This window comes from Oncorhynchus kisutch, linkage group LG3, assembly GCF_002021735.2.
Source record: "Oncorhynchus kisutch isolate 150728-3 linkage group LG3, Okis_V2, whole genome shotgun sequence".
Lineage (NCBI taxonomy): Eukaryota > Metazoa > Chordata > Actinopteri > Salmoniformes > Salmonidae > Oncorhynchus > Oncorhynchus kisutch.
In genome coordinates, this window is record NC_034176.2 from 33,208,640 (window position 1) to 33,220,833 (window position 12,194).

Genomic DNA, 12,194 nt, shown 5'->3' on the forward strand with positions numbered 1-12,194 from the left:
GAATCATCAAAATCAGAGGACAAAGAGAGAAGCCTCTCTTTTGTGTGTTAGGGAGTGTGTCCGTGCCAGTATTTATGCATCTGTGTGTATAAATGCCTTTCTGTGTGTGAGTCTTTTCTGTGATGGTATTTAATGCACGTACAGTATATAGCCTGTGCCAGCTCTCTACATTTCTTGTCATTACAACAATAACAAAAGAAGAAAATAAATCAACATAATATCACCAGTTCCTGGCAGTATCACCATTCCATTGCTACCATCTAGACCTCTGCATTTATCTCAAACTGCTGGAACCCATTTTAAATGCAACTCCTTTGATAATCATATCTTACAGTGGCTTAAATCTCATATACAACAAGAGGTAAACCCCACAGAGGAATATAAAATGGGATGTTTTGTGCAGATAATCATCTCTCTGCAGTGGATCTTGTTCCTCTGTGGTACTGCTGCAACGGTTTGCGGTCTTTAAGGATGTGAGTACTGTATGGCTGAGTGTCCTGTCCTGCATCAGTCCCTCACTTTACTCTCTGACCATCTCTCTCCACAGCTTGTGGATTTGAGAAGCGCTAGGATTTGACATAACAAGCCCAGCACTCACTGTCTCACAATTCATCTGAAGAGCCTACTTATCTCTGGTTATGTAATTATATAACATTATTATATAATCATTGTGTGATATTCTGTCATATGTAAGAATTAGAATCTGTGTGTACTGTATTGTGTGTATAGAAATAAATAAAATAAACTCTGAGCTACTTTTGAAGTGTCTCTTTTCATGACTCTAGACTGCAGTCTCTTTCATCAGCTGAAAATATACTGTATAGTCAACTTTTTTATTCATATTCAATGCTGAAAGGGAAACACCTTACAAAACTGTGAACATTGATCACTGCCCTCAATGTTATTGTTCTGAGAAGAAGGTGCAATGACCTGGGAGCGGTGATAGACCAGGATAAAACTTTGAAACACTGACTAAATGAATAGTATTCATTCAATGTTCTGCCAAGTAATTATGGGTGCCATCATTATAGATATGGAAGGATGAGACACGCATGGCATAATTTTTGTTGATTATCAGTCAGTATTCTTCTGGTGACTAATGCCAGATTTGGCTCTTGGACTGCCCTGCATTAGGTTGCATGCCATTATTCTGCAGGTGCACCCTACAGTGTATGTTTGCAGAAAGGTAGGAACTGGTATTAATATCTCAATTGGAATTCTGTGTTGGTGTTTAGTGAAAGCAAATCCCATGCTTCTCACTAAATGCTAACATAGAATTTTAATTCTCCATTTTGCTGATTTAATACATTTGAATGATCTTCTAACTTTTTGTCTTAGATTATAAAAAGCCTGATCTATGGTTAAGAAAGGAGTTAATCCAAGAATGGACCAGACAGAACGCTTCACTGAGACGCAAAAGAAAATGAATGTAACCTAAGGCAAGGCTTAATTATGTAGGAAAGTATACATATACACTGAGTATACCAAAAATTAGGAACAATAATGAGTTGCACCCAGAACAGCCTCAATTTGCCGGGGCATGGACTCTACAAGGTGTCGAAAGCGTTCCACAGGGATGCTGGCCCATGTTGACTCCAATACTTCCCACAGTTGTGTCATGTTGGCTGTTCTCCTTTGGGTTCTCCTTTGGGTGGTAGACCATTCTTGATTCACACAGGAAACTGTTGAGTGTGAAAACCCCAGCAGCGTTGCAGTTCTTGACACAATCCGGTGAGCCTACTACCATACCCCGTTCAAAGGCACTTAAATCTGTTGTCTTGCCCATTCACCCTCTGAATGGCACACATACACAATCCATGTCTCAAGGCTTACAAATCCTTCTTTAACCTGTGTCCTCCACTTCATCTTCACTGATTGAAGTTGATTTAACAAGTGACATCAATAAGGGATCATAGCTTTCACCTGGATTCACCTGGTCAATCTATGTCATGGAAGTAGCAGGTGTTCTTAATGTTTTGTATACTCAGTGTATATTTATTTTTACTTGGACCAACTTGATGAATACATGCTTGTAACTAAGCAAGCACAAAACAGTGTTACTTATAATGTATTTAGTGGAAGTTAAGATTTTAAGGACTGTATCTCATGATGATTCAGCCATTTTATTGAGAGAAAAGTGTGTTGTGGCCTAATTCACTGAATTAGCTGAAGACTGCCTGCAATAGAAATGTAATCAATGATGCATGTATCCAGTGTGTCATATCCACCAACAGCTATGTAGCCTAGCCTACCAGTGCTGGTAGTAGTAAACCGTGTTGGACGTACCAGTACAATTTTGGATCTGCAGTAAACTGTCGAAGTAAGTAGATTATTCTTCATTCTATAGTAGAGGGAAAATACATGTATTATGCTGGAGTTAAGGTGTTCCTCACCCACACAATCTAAATAAGCACAAATCTGTGCATTTACACCAGCAATGCGCCTGAAAATGTGCACACACGAGGTAATAGTAGTATTGTTATTGCGCAAATTCAGCACTGAAATAATTTCAGGACCGTGGACAGCAGCCATTCCCGTAGAATGACTTTCTGGGCCATGGACTGCGGCGAATGAAAATCTGTTGTCGCCTTGTTGGCCTTATGTGGTTATAAACAATTTACACATAGCCTAATGCACTGCCGCTTTTTAGCGGAATAAGCTAGCCTACCTCGTTTTCAACATTATACCAGCCATGGTCGACATGTGTTTTCAAAGATTTAAGAAAGATAATTACTCATTTTTGTCAAGTGAACTTGAAAACATTGCAGTAGGGTAAATTGTGTTTTCTTTAGCCTACACTTCACGCTCTTGGAGACTGGCGGGAATTATAAATTGGGACAATGGTTTGCAACAGGTCAAGCTGTTCGAATTTGGAACCATACCGGATAGAACAAAGCTGACTCCATAAAACACAAATGAGCAAGATACTGCAACATAAACACAAGGCTATACTACACAAACGTTTCAGCAAATACAATCTGTTTACAGCACCATTAATTTGCCTTTCAAATGGATGCCATTCATCTTTAGCCTGTCATCGGAAAGATATGATATTTTTTAAATGCTTTTGTAGAATAGCATGAGTTCTTAAATCTGTAGAAAATGTGTTTGTTTAGAGTCATCTAAGAACTGTCTGTTACAAAGTCCTGCTCTGGAAATCAAAACCTCGTATCATATCGCATACAGGCAGTACTTGACTTGGGATGAAAGAAGTGCACGAGCTGTCGGTCAATTAGACTATGTCAACCGAAATTCACAAATAATGCTATAGAGACTTCTGATTATTCACTATTAATAGTTGATACACATTTTCCATGACTTCTCACCACATTTTCATTACTATTATTATAGCCTACATGAAAAAGTAAGCATTGTTGACGCTGGAAGGACTGCTGTGTCTGATCCCATGAAGGCCTACCCTCTCCTGCCATTGTGCCCGGAGAGGGTGGGGGGCACACAAAGTAAAACTGCACATGTTTTTCATCCGGAGAGCTCCTGGGTGTGCAGGCTTGGCTTTTGAGCCAGCCCTGAAACACCCAAGTCTGCTTATTAAAGTAATGTTGAGCAACTGATGTTTAAGCTACAATGTGGTTAGACCAGGGCTTGAACAAAAGCCTGCACACCCAGTAGCTATCCTGGAGGATGGTTGCCACCCTTGATTTAAAATATTGCAAAATTGCAACCAGATATTTATGTCTTTATGAAATTATAAACTCATTCAATGAATCAGGGATCAAATGGATAAGGTAGGCTATTTCAAAGCAAGATATCTAACTAGACATGTTAATATATATAAGGCTAAAATATGAATGTTTCAGGGGAGATCAATGCGCAGGAAGTTATTTGTCAATTAGGCCATTCTTTGTCAATTAGGCCATTCTTAGAAATGGTTTAACGTTATTGTAATTACATGCCTACTGTTTAATAGATGGGAATCCTAGATTTTCAACGGTGCACATTTATTTAGGCTATCTACAGTCCCGGTGGAAAGGCGACAACTACATTAATGTTGAGCTATAGCTATAGGTAAATATCGAGATAACTGCTACAAGTTATGTTTTGAATTGGCTATGTAGTTAGTCTGTTTGTCTGTCATTATTTTATACTTGCTGCTGAAATGTCCGCCCACTCGCACTGGCACACACTCGCACTGGCACACACGCAACACACACATACACGCACTGAAGGGTCCGATAATGGCTGATATGTATAATTGTAAGTGATTGATAATATTAAAAGGTGTGTCTTCATGAATTACATTAACAAAAATCAATACAATAATTTCCATTACTTTTCATGACCATACAACCCCTCATTTGACATCTTGTAACAGCGCATCATGCGCATTCAGGTTGGCGCATTTTTAATCTGCACAATCTCAAACAGCCTACTGTCACACACTGATTCACAGACTAGCGGCAAATACATTTGAACAAAGTGGGATCAGGAAATTAATCCTCACTCCCTATTGCTATTCAATGCAGATCCAGTACGCAATTCCCCCCCAAAATAGAAGTACCGGTACGGCGCTCTGGACAGCTCTGGCCCAAGTCAAGCACTACAGTCCGTCGCAGTGTTTCACGTCATGCTCCCTCTAACTACATTGTTCCATTTCACGGAATTGCCGGCATCACTCAATTAAATACAATTATTGATTGCACTCTCTCCTAGCTCTCCCCGTCCCTCCTACTTCTCCCTCTCTCGTTTCTTTCCTGAAGTACTGCAGGGAGAGAACAGCATCGAAAAAAACACCATCAGACAGCAACTACCTCAGTTCTACAGTGGGACACCAGCCCATTTACATTCACAAGACACAAGCAACTCGCCTGGTGCAATGGCTAACAACCAGCGAAATCCACTTTTCCTCTCTCCTTAAACAACGGTAAGCACTTTAATTTCTTGAGACGAAACTGAGATTAGTATTTTTCAAAAAACCTAGCCTACAGTGTTTCCTTTATTGTTTCATATAGGCTTTCTGGGAATGCAGAATCATTTTCACTATAGGCTAAGTGCAAAGTAGGCTAATGTAGAAAAAACACTTTTGATATTGTTAAATGCAAAGTTCCATTGCGTAGTTCTAGACTGCAGTGCAACTGTGTGGAGGATGTTGGCAGGGATCCCCACTTTATTCATAATACAAAGCTACTGCTTAATCTCATGCATTGCATACGTCTGAAGTTGACCAGCTTTTTCAGTGTTTATGCTTGATTTTTCTTTGGGCTATGCATAGTCCGCGCAATAAATGTGCTTCTAACCATCCAGATACGTTACTTGGAGTATATATAGGCTTCATTTGGGACACTAGCCTATAATGTAGGTTAACATCAAAGAGACAAGTTCGGTTTTAGTCATGTAACATTGTGCCTACCCCTTTACAGACCCACCAAGTAAAGTCATGATGCCTATGATATCTGTTCTTCATAAAATTCTATTTCAATTGAAGTCGATAGTTGTTACAGTCTCACATCTCTGCAAGTCTGACAGGAGCTCTCGGCTGCGGTGAATTAGTAGGCTATCACATGGCCGGTTACCCGGAGCGTTTATAGCACTCTGCATTACCGCCAAAAAGAGCGCGAGGCTGCGGGTACAGTAGCGTGCTGGGTACTGAGTCATCCGTGGACTGCACCTCAGAAAATGCAACGATTGATAGGCAGGCTACCAAGGAGCATGGCCAGTGAACCGGAAATCTGCATCAAAGTCCTCTGTAGGAGCACTATAGGCTTGCTTGGCAACATTTAAAGGGTAGGGAGCATACACCTAACCACATGAAACAAATGTATTTGCATTAGTACACCTCACTTTGTATATATATAAAAAAGTGATCAGAATTCCCGAAGAATGCCAAAGTCATGTCAGGGAGTGATGTAATATGGAAGACCTGGAAAGCAAGCCTATTCCCTATAATGTAAACTCCAACAGAAATAACTTCAAAAGTATAACTTCAAATGAAACCAAATCGTTTGCACTCATGACTACTGGTTTCAGTTCATTTTCAGCCAACTTACAAGCAAATACTTGATGAATTTATTGTTACAAATCATCTTGCAAGGTTGCTAACCAACTAGCCTGCTAATGTTAGCCCTACCAGCCTGCTAACGTTACTTTAACACTCCATTAGTCATCCAGTTGCTATCAACACCTAGCTTACAGCTACATTGAAGTAAACCAATGTTTTGGAAATACATCATTCTATCTAACCAGTTATCAAATAATGTTACCGGTACTTAAAGTTATCTTAGTCAGCAACCCAGACAGCTAAAGATAGTTATTTTAGCCTGCTAGCTAGCCTATACAGATAACTACCCAAGCTTACCAATGTTGACCATCACCACGGTCAACATAGCTAAGTAGTAAGCCAGAGAACATCTTGTCTAGCACAGGTAGGAACCCACAAAACACACACAAATACACCACCAGATATAATGTAGAGAGAGCGGAGAAATACAGATTGATGGCTGTGTTAACTACCAAAGAAGAGTCAGAGAGAGGCCTTCAGAGGGAGAGGCCGTTTCACCGGCCGAGGGAGAGTCAGCTAATCCAATGCGATTTAATGAGGTAAATTCACATTGAATTTACCCGGTTCATGTACATCACTGCTGACACTTGCGGTGTACCGGCAGGTTGGGAGGAAACAGAGGTTGCAGGGTTCACATTCACACATGGCACAGCACCTGGTTTCTTTCAGTCTCATTCCGAATCCTGCCTTCCACTGGTTAAACTAAGCCATCTAAGTCATCTGGGGTGAAATGAGCACTGCACACAGTAGATGTGCGCACGGTTCCCTTACTCCAATCTGCTCGCTTCAACCGGACAAACCAGTCCCACTTCAAAGCTAGCTTCTTATTTTTGGGCAACAAATGAGTCGTAACCCTGTCCTTGTGGGTATTACTGCAGTATGTAGGTATTACTGTACTAGCTACGAATGACAGAAAACGAATACAACACTCACTTGCTAGCTCATCCACTGCTAAGTGCACAGAACAAGAGATGATGCAGTTTTTCACATGCATGTACAGTGCATTTGGAAAGTATTCAGACCCCTTGACTTTTTCCACATTTTGTTACGTTACAGACTTATTCTAAAATTGATCACTTGCTCAGTTTGGAGACCTTTAATGGTGCAGACTTTTTTTTGGTACCCTTCCCTAGATCTGTGCCTCGACACAATAATGTCTCGGGGGCTCTATGGACAATTCCTTCAACCTCATGGCTTGGTTTTTGCTCTGACATACACTGTCAACTGTGGGACCTTATAAAGACAGGTGTGTGCCTTTCCAAATCATGTCCAATACATTTGATTTACTACAGGTGGACTCCAATCAAGTTGTAGAAACATCTCAAGGATAATCAATGGAAACAGGATGCACCTGAGCTCAATTTCGAGTCTCATAGCACAGGGTCGGAATACTTATGTAAATAAAGATTTATAAATTTGGCAAAAATAAATAAAAACCAATTTTTCGCTTTGTCATTATGGGGTATTATGTATATATTGATGAGGATTTTGTTTTATATAATCCATTTTAGAATAAGGCTGTAATGTAACAAAATGGGAAAAGTCAAGGGGTCTGAATACTTTCCGAATGCAGTGTATATGGTTTCTTCTTCGTGGATGTACAAAGTAGCTCACTAATGCCAACACTTGGTTTTGAATGTAATTACATGCATTGCTAGTAGCTAACCGGTTCGCCATATGACATTGACAATAGTTCATTGTGGGTAGTTCCGAAGATATCCAAAAATAAGTTCATAAATATTTCAAAACCCCAAAACATAACTATTTTTGGAATTATGGGAAACCACACCATGACTACGAACTAAGTTAATAAGTCTTTGACAATACTACGTTGTTACTTGGTGAGTAAAAACTCATGCTTCCTACCCTTTACGTTGTCTTCAAAACAGCTTGACAGATTTTCATGGGCGGTGTTGTCTGTCTGTAGTCAGTTGGTGGGAAACAAGAGACAGTTTTTCTTTATCCTCACTTGACTTTTAATGGTGTTGACAGCTACATTAAGCCATGTGTAAACTGTGGCTTTCAGATTCAGGAAAAAGCTCCTGGAAGTTCTCCAATCAGTTAACCAATCAATCACCAATCAATCCCAAATCTTATAGTTTTGTTACTCAAATCTAAACCCAAATATTTTTCTCCCAGGTGGACCATACACTCTAGCAACCCCTCTCGACTCAAAGTTACATCATTGAGAGAGGTAGTTAATTGACACTGGTCCAATGACAATGCAGTAAAAGTGGAGGCCTCCAAATAGACCCAGTGAGTCAGCCATGCAAGTAACCCTGTCTAAGCACTAAGCAAATTAACAATTTACAGATACATCATTTGTATATCTGGGATGATTGAACCTGGTAATGTAATTACTTGGCATCATACAGTAATGTTATTCAGCCACGACCTCTGAACTTCACATTGTATCTCCAGTTAACATTTGAACCACATCGTTTCTGCAAAAATGTCCTGCATAAATCCTTTAATCTCTTCACACATACATGTGTGTCTCCATTTTCACAATTTTCTCTCTTGGTGTAACTTGTGGTGGTACAAAGAAGTCCATTTCGTAACTAGTGTCAGGCTGGTGAATCACTGCCAAAGACTATAGTGTAAAAGCCGCATCCAGCAGCGAGTGGCGTGCTCGCCGTCTTCTCTGTTCGAGCTCTCTGTGTTTCCTAGCTCTGCAGTGAGGGGCTGGCATGGCTGGGTGACCATATGTCCACCGCTCAGATCAAACAGGAACCCGTGTGTGTCCACTGGGAACCAAAGGACAACACATACAGTACACTGTTTGGATCCTCCCTCCCTCCCTGACTCAAATGTGACTCTGTTAACTATTATGTGACATAGTAATAGTAAACGTGTACTAGGTGATATTGTAATACAAATCCCAAATATGAACAGGGTGCAGTTATCTGATATCCCATTGGCCATTATCTCCTGCATCTGTGAAATCTGCCGGATGTGTGTATACTACCTTGGCTTGAACTGTGAATGCTCTATATGGGATCCTTCAGCTTTATTGTAGGTCACAACATAGTGTGTGTAGAGTGCATATATAAGTGCCGTTCATTTTGACCAGCACCATCACGTGACGTCACAACATCATTACTTCCATTTACTGCAGTGGTGAGGGAACTATCTATTATTATAAGCATGGGGTGAATTCCAACTGTATGTCTTATCTTCCCTCAGCACGAGATTCATTGAAGTCAACAATAATATTTATAATTCTGGTTCTTACAGAGAAAAAAGGTATTGCCAACTTGCAAAAGTTGACTTCAAACCATTCGCCATCATCAATATATCCTTGTGAAGGTTGACTCTGCACTACAGAGCACTATTGAAGCAGGTTTCCTCCAGGTCTAATCTGTGTACCCACATGACTAGTTTGCCTTAGCTCTCTTCCATTCCTCTCTCACTTTCTTTTCTCTCCTATAATCTCTCTCACTCATCCCCCTCTTCTCTCCCTTCAACCCTCTCTCTTTCTTTCCTGCCATCCCCTTTCCTCTTTCATCTAAACTCTTTCTCCCTCTCCCCATCTCAACCCCATACCGCTCCTCACATCCCCCTGTCTCCATACCACTCCCTTTTCCTATCCCTCTTTATATATCTCTTTTCTATGTATTCCACCATTCTGCTCTCTCTCTCTCTCTCTCTCTCTCTCTCTCTCTCTCTCTCTCTCTCTCTCTCTCTCTCTCTCTCTCTCTCTCTCTAATGGCATCAGTGTCTGATGAAATCTCCTAACTGAAGACATCCCAATCTCAGGCGCCATCTTGCAGATGAGGTCATGCACTCTCCGTTTTGATGCTGGATGTCCTCCCCTCTTTCAAAGGGGAGGACAACCACAAGTCAAACATGACTAGGATGGAATATATTAATAATTTCTGTTTAAATAGATTGCTTCCCCTATATTGCTATTATATCCACCATAGGATTTTATGATCTCATGGAAATAAAGGAGTTGTTCACTGCCTTCAGTAGGTGTGGATCAGGAAACCTGTAAACTCCTCCTGCAATCTTTTGTTTTTCATTCTAACCTCCTGCTTGTAAAAGTCAAATGGCCTTGTGTCAGGTGATCTGTGTCATGAATTCAGGCCAAATTGAGAAAGCAACATATTGTGATATAAACTAACTGTGGGGCACCAAGACCCATTTGCATGCAACACTGCTGAAGACACAAATGGTCAACACGATACATTGAATGTAAAACCAATGTTGCTAGCTAGTAGCTATATCTCTTCGAGTCTTGACTCAGATGGAATGGAGTGCAGGAACTCTTGACTCAGTGATATACTCAACTAATCATGGTCCTAATGGATCTATAGCGCTTAGCATTGTTGATCTCAGCCAACCCAAAGTAGTTTTTTCCCTGTTAACCCCTCTGTATGCCAGTCCACACTCTCCCGTGACAGTGGTACCCCGCTAGTGCAATCTCTGGGCGTTGATTGCCTTGTCAGGCCTGGTGCAGGATGACATCACAGTGTGAACTGAAATGGGTTTGGTAGGAATGGAGGAGATGGAGAATGATGCGGGTGGGGATGGGGCGTTACAACCAAGTAGAGACTTATTTTTTTGGTTGGTAATTTTTTTTGTAAAAACATCCTTTTTCAATCAGTACACACATTAATGGATTTAAAAAATAATCATTTTGACACATTTTTCACACTCGGTAGGAAGGTACATAGGGCCTAGTTTGGTGAAATGCCTTACCTACTATATATAGTTAGGGCAGTTAGATATGTTTGAAGGAGACTAGGTAGAGGTTTGGAGTGATAACGAGTTAGTTAGTTTGACGGGTGGATACGAGGGGATGGTGGAGGGAGAGGTTGAATGGAAGGGTGTAAATGAACAGAAGAAAGTAGTGCGTGGTATAATGGATAGAAAAGGGGAACACGGTAGGGGAGTGAAAGACAGATCAGATGTGAGGAGAGGGACGTAGGAGTGGTATGATAGATGGCAGTGAGACTGCCCCTGTTGGTCTGGCTGTCTGTGCTGTCTCGGTTTCGTCAGTGGTGGTCAGGTGAGGTGGACTGTGAGGGCCTTGGTATGCACACATGTCTTCACTGATCCTCATCACCACTGACAAGGGGGCTTGGACTCTGCTCCACAGACTCTCTGACAGACAGATGCTGGACACACATACACACACACACACACACACACACACATAACCCACCATGTGTGTGTGATCAGTGTGTGTGTGTGAGAGAGAGAGAGTGCATGAGAGAGTGTGCGTCTGTGTGTGTGTGTGAGTGTTTGTGTGCTTGCTTACTTTGCATTTAGAGGTGCTTGTGTATGTGTGAGCACCCAACTCATGACCTGCATGAAACACTAGGAAGCGTCAATGTCTTGAGAGTCTGTCAGGAGTCTTGACAAGCCACTGGCAGCGCCTGACTCTGAGTTCACATAACAGAAGCATTAAAAGTGCAAGCTTCGCTGTCAAGATAAACTGCAGAATGGGCTCCAATAGTAGAGTAGCACAGTATAGCAGGGGGGTTGAGAGAGACAGGTTTGCATATTAAATCTCTGAAGATAGTTATTTAACTTCACCTAACCTGAGTGTCCTCTGTAATACAGCTCAGCGTGTTCATCAAACTAAGGTTCTCTGCAAAAAAAGGATCCCAATAACGAGAACGACAAAGCAGTAACACACAGAACCCTGTACTAGTCACAATGATGAATAACACAGGCAATATGACCAGTACGTATAAAAGGAGACTTGGTCTTAACTGCAGAAGCCAGCCAATGAGACAGAAGGGATTAGCAGAGTCACCTTGAATCAGCTGTGTCATTCTGCCCAGTAAAATTGTATAATGGGAGCTGGAGCCTGGGAGGTGATTTGTGGCCTCCTGACAGAGCTTCAGTGTTCATTAGGCCCTGTGGAGAGCAGCTCAGAGACACACTGAATGGATGCAGAGATACACACACCCACACTTGTTAATTAAAAGTACACAAAAATATAAAATTTCAGCACTTAGAATTTTACAGAATAAGGACACGGCTCTCAGTCTCTACCAGAATCAAAGCCTTCTTCCATTGGATAATTGCTTGACAGTTCCCAATTAACTTCTTTCTTCCCTCCAATCAGCAATGTATATTTTATGCAGCTGTAGTATGAAAGAGTTCAGCCAGGGCGATTAAGTCAATCTGTGATATACTGTAGGTCTTGGTTTACACTTTGATC

The 12,194-nt window shown here is 41.2% G+C and overlaps 1 protein-coding gene across 1 annotated transcript in view; it reads left to right on the forward strand.

Annotated features, from left to right (window-relative positions):
- Window positions 1-4,529: 4,529 nt before the first annotated feature.
- Window positions 4,530-12,194, forward strand: part of sv2ca (synaptic vesicle glycoprotein 2Ca) — a 31,671-nt gene continuing 24,006 nt past the window's right edge. Inside the window, exon 1 of the mRNA XM_020463320.2 lies at window positions 4,530-4,882. The gene's annotated coding sequence lies outside the window, so the exon portion shown is untranslated. The remainder of the gene's footprint in view (window positions 4,883-12,194) is intronic.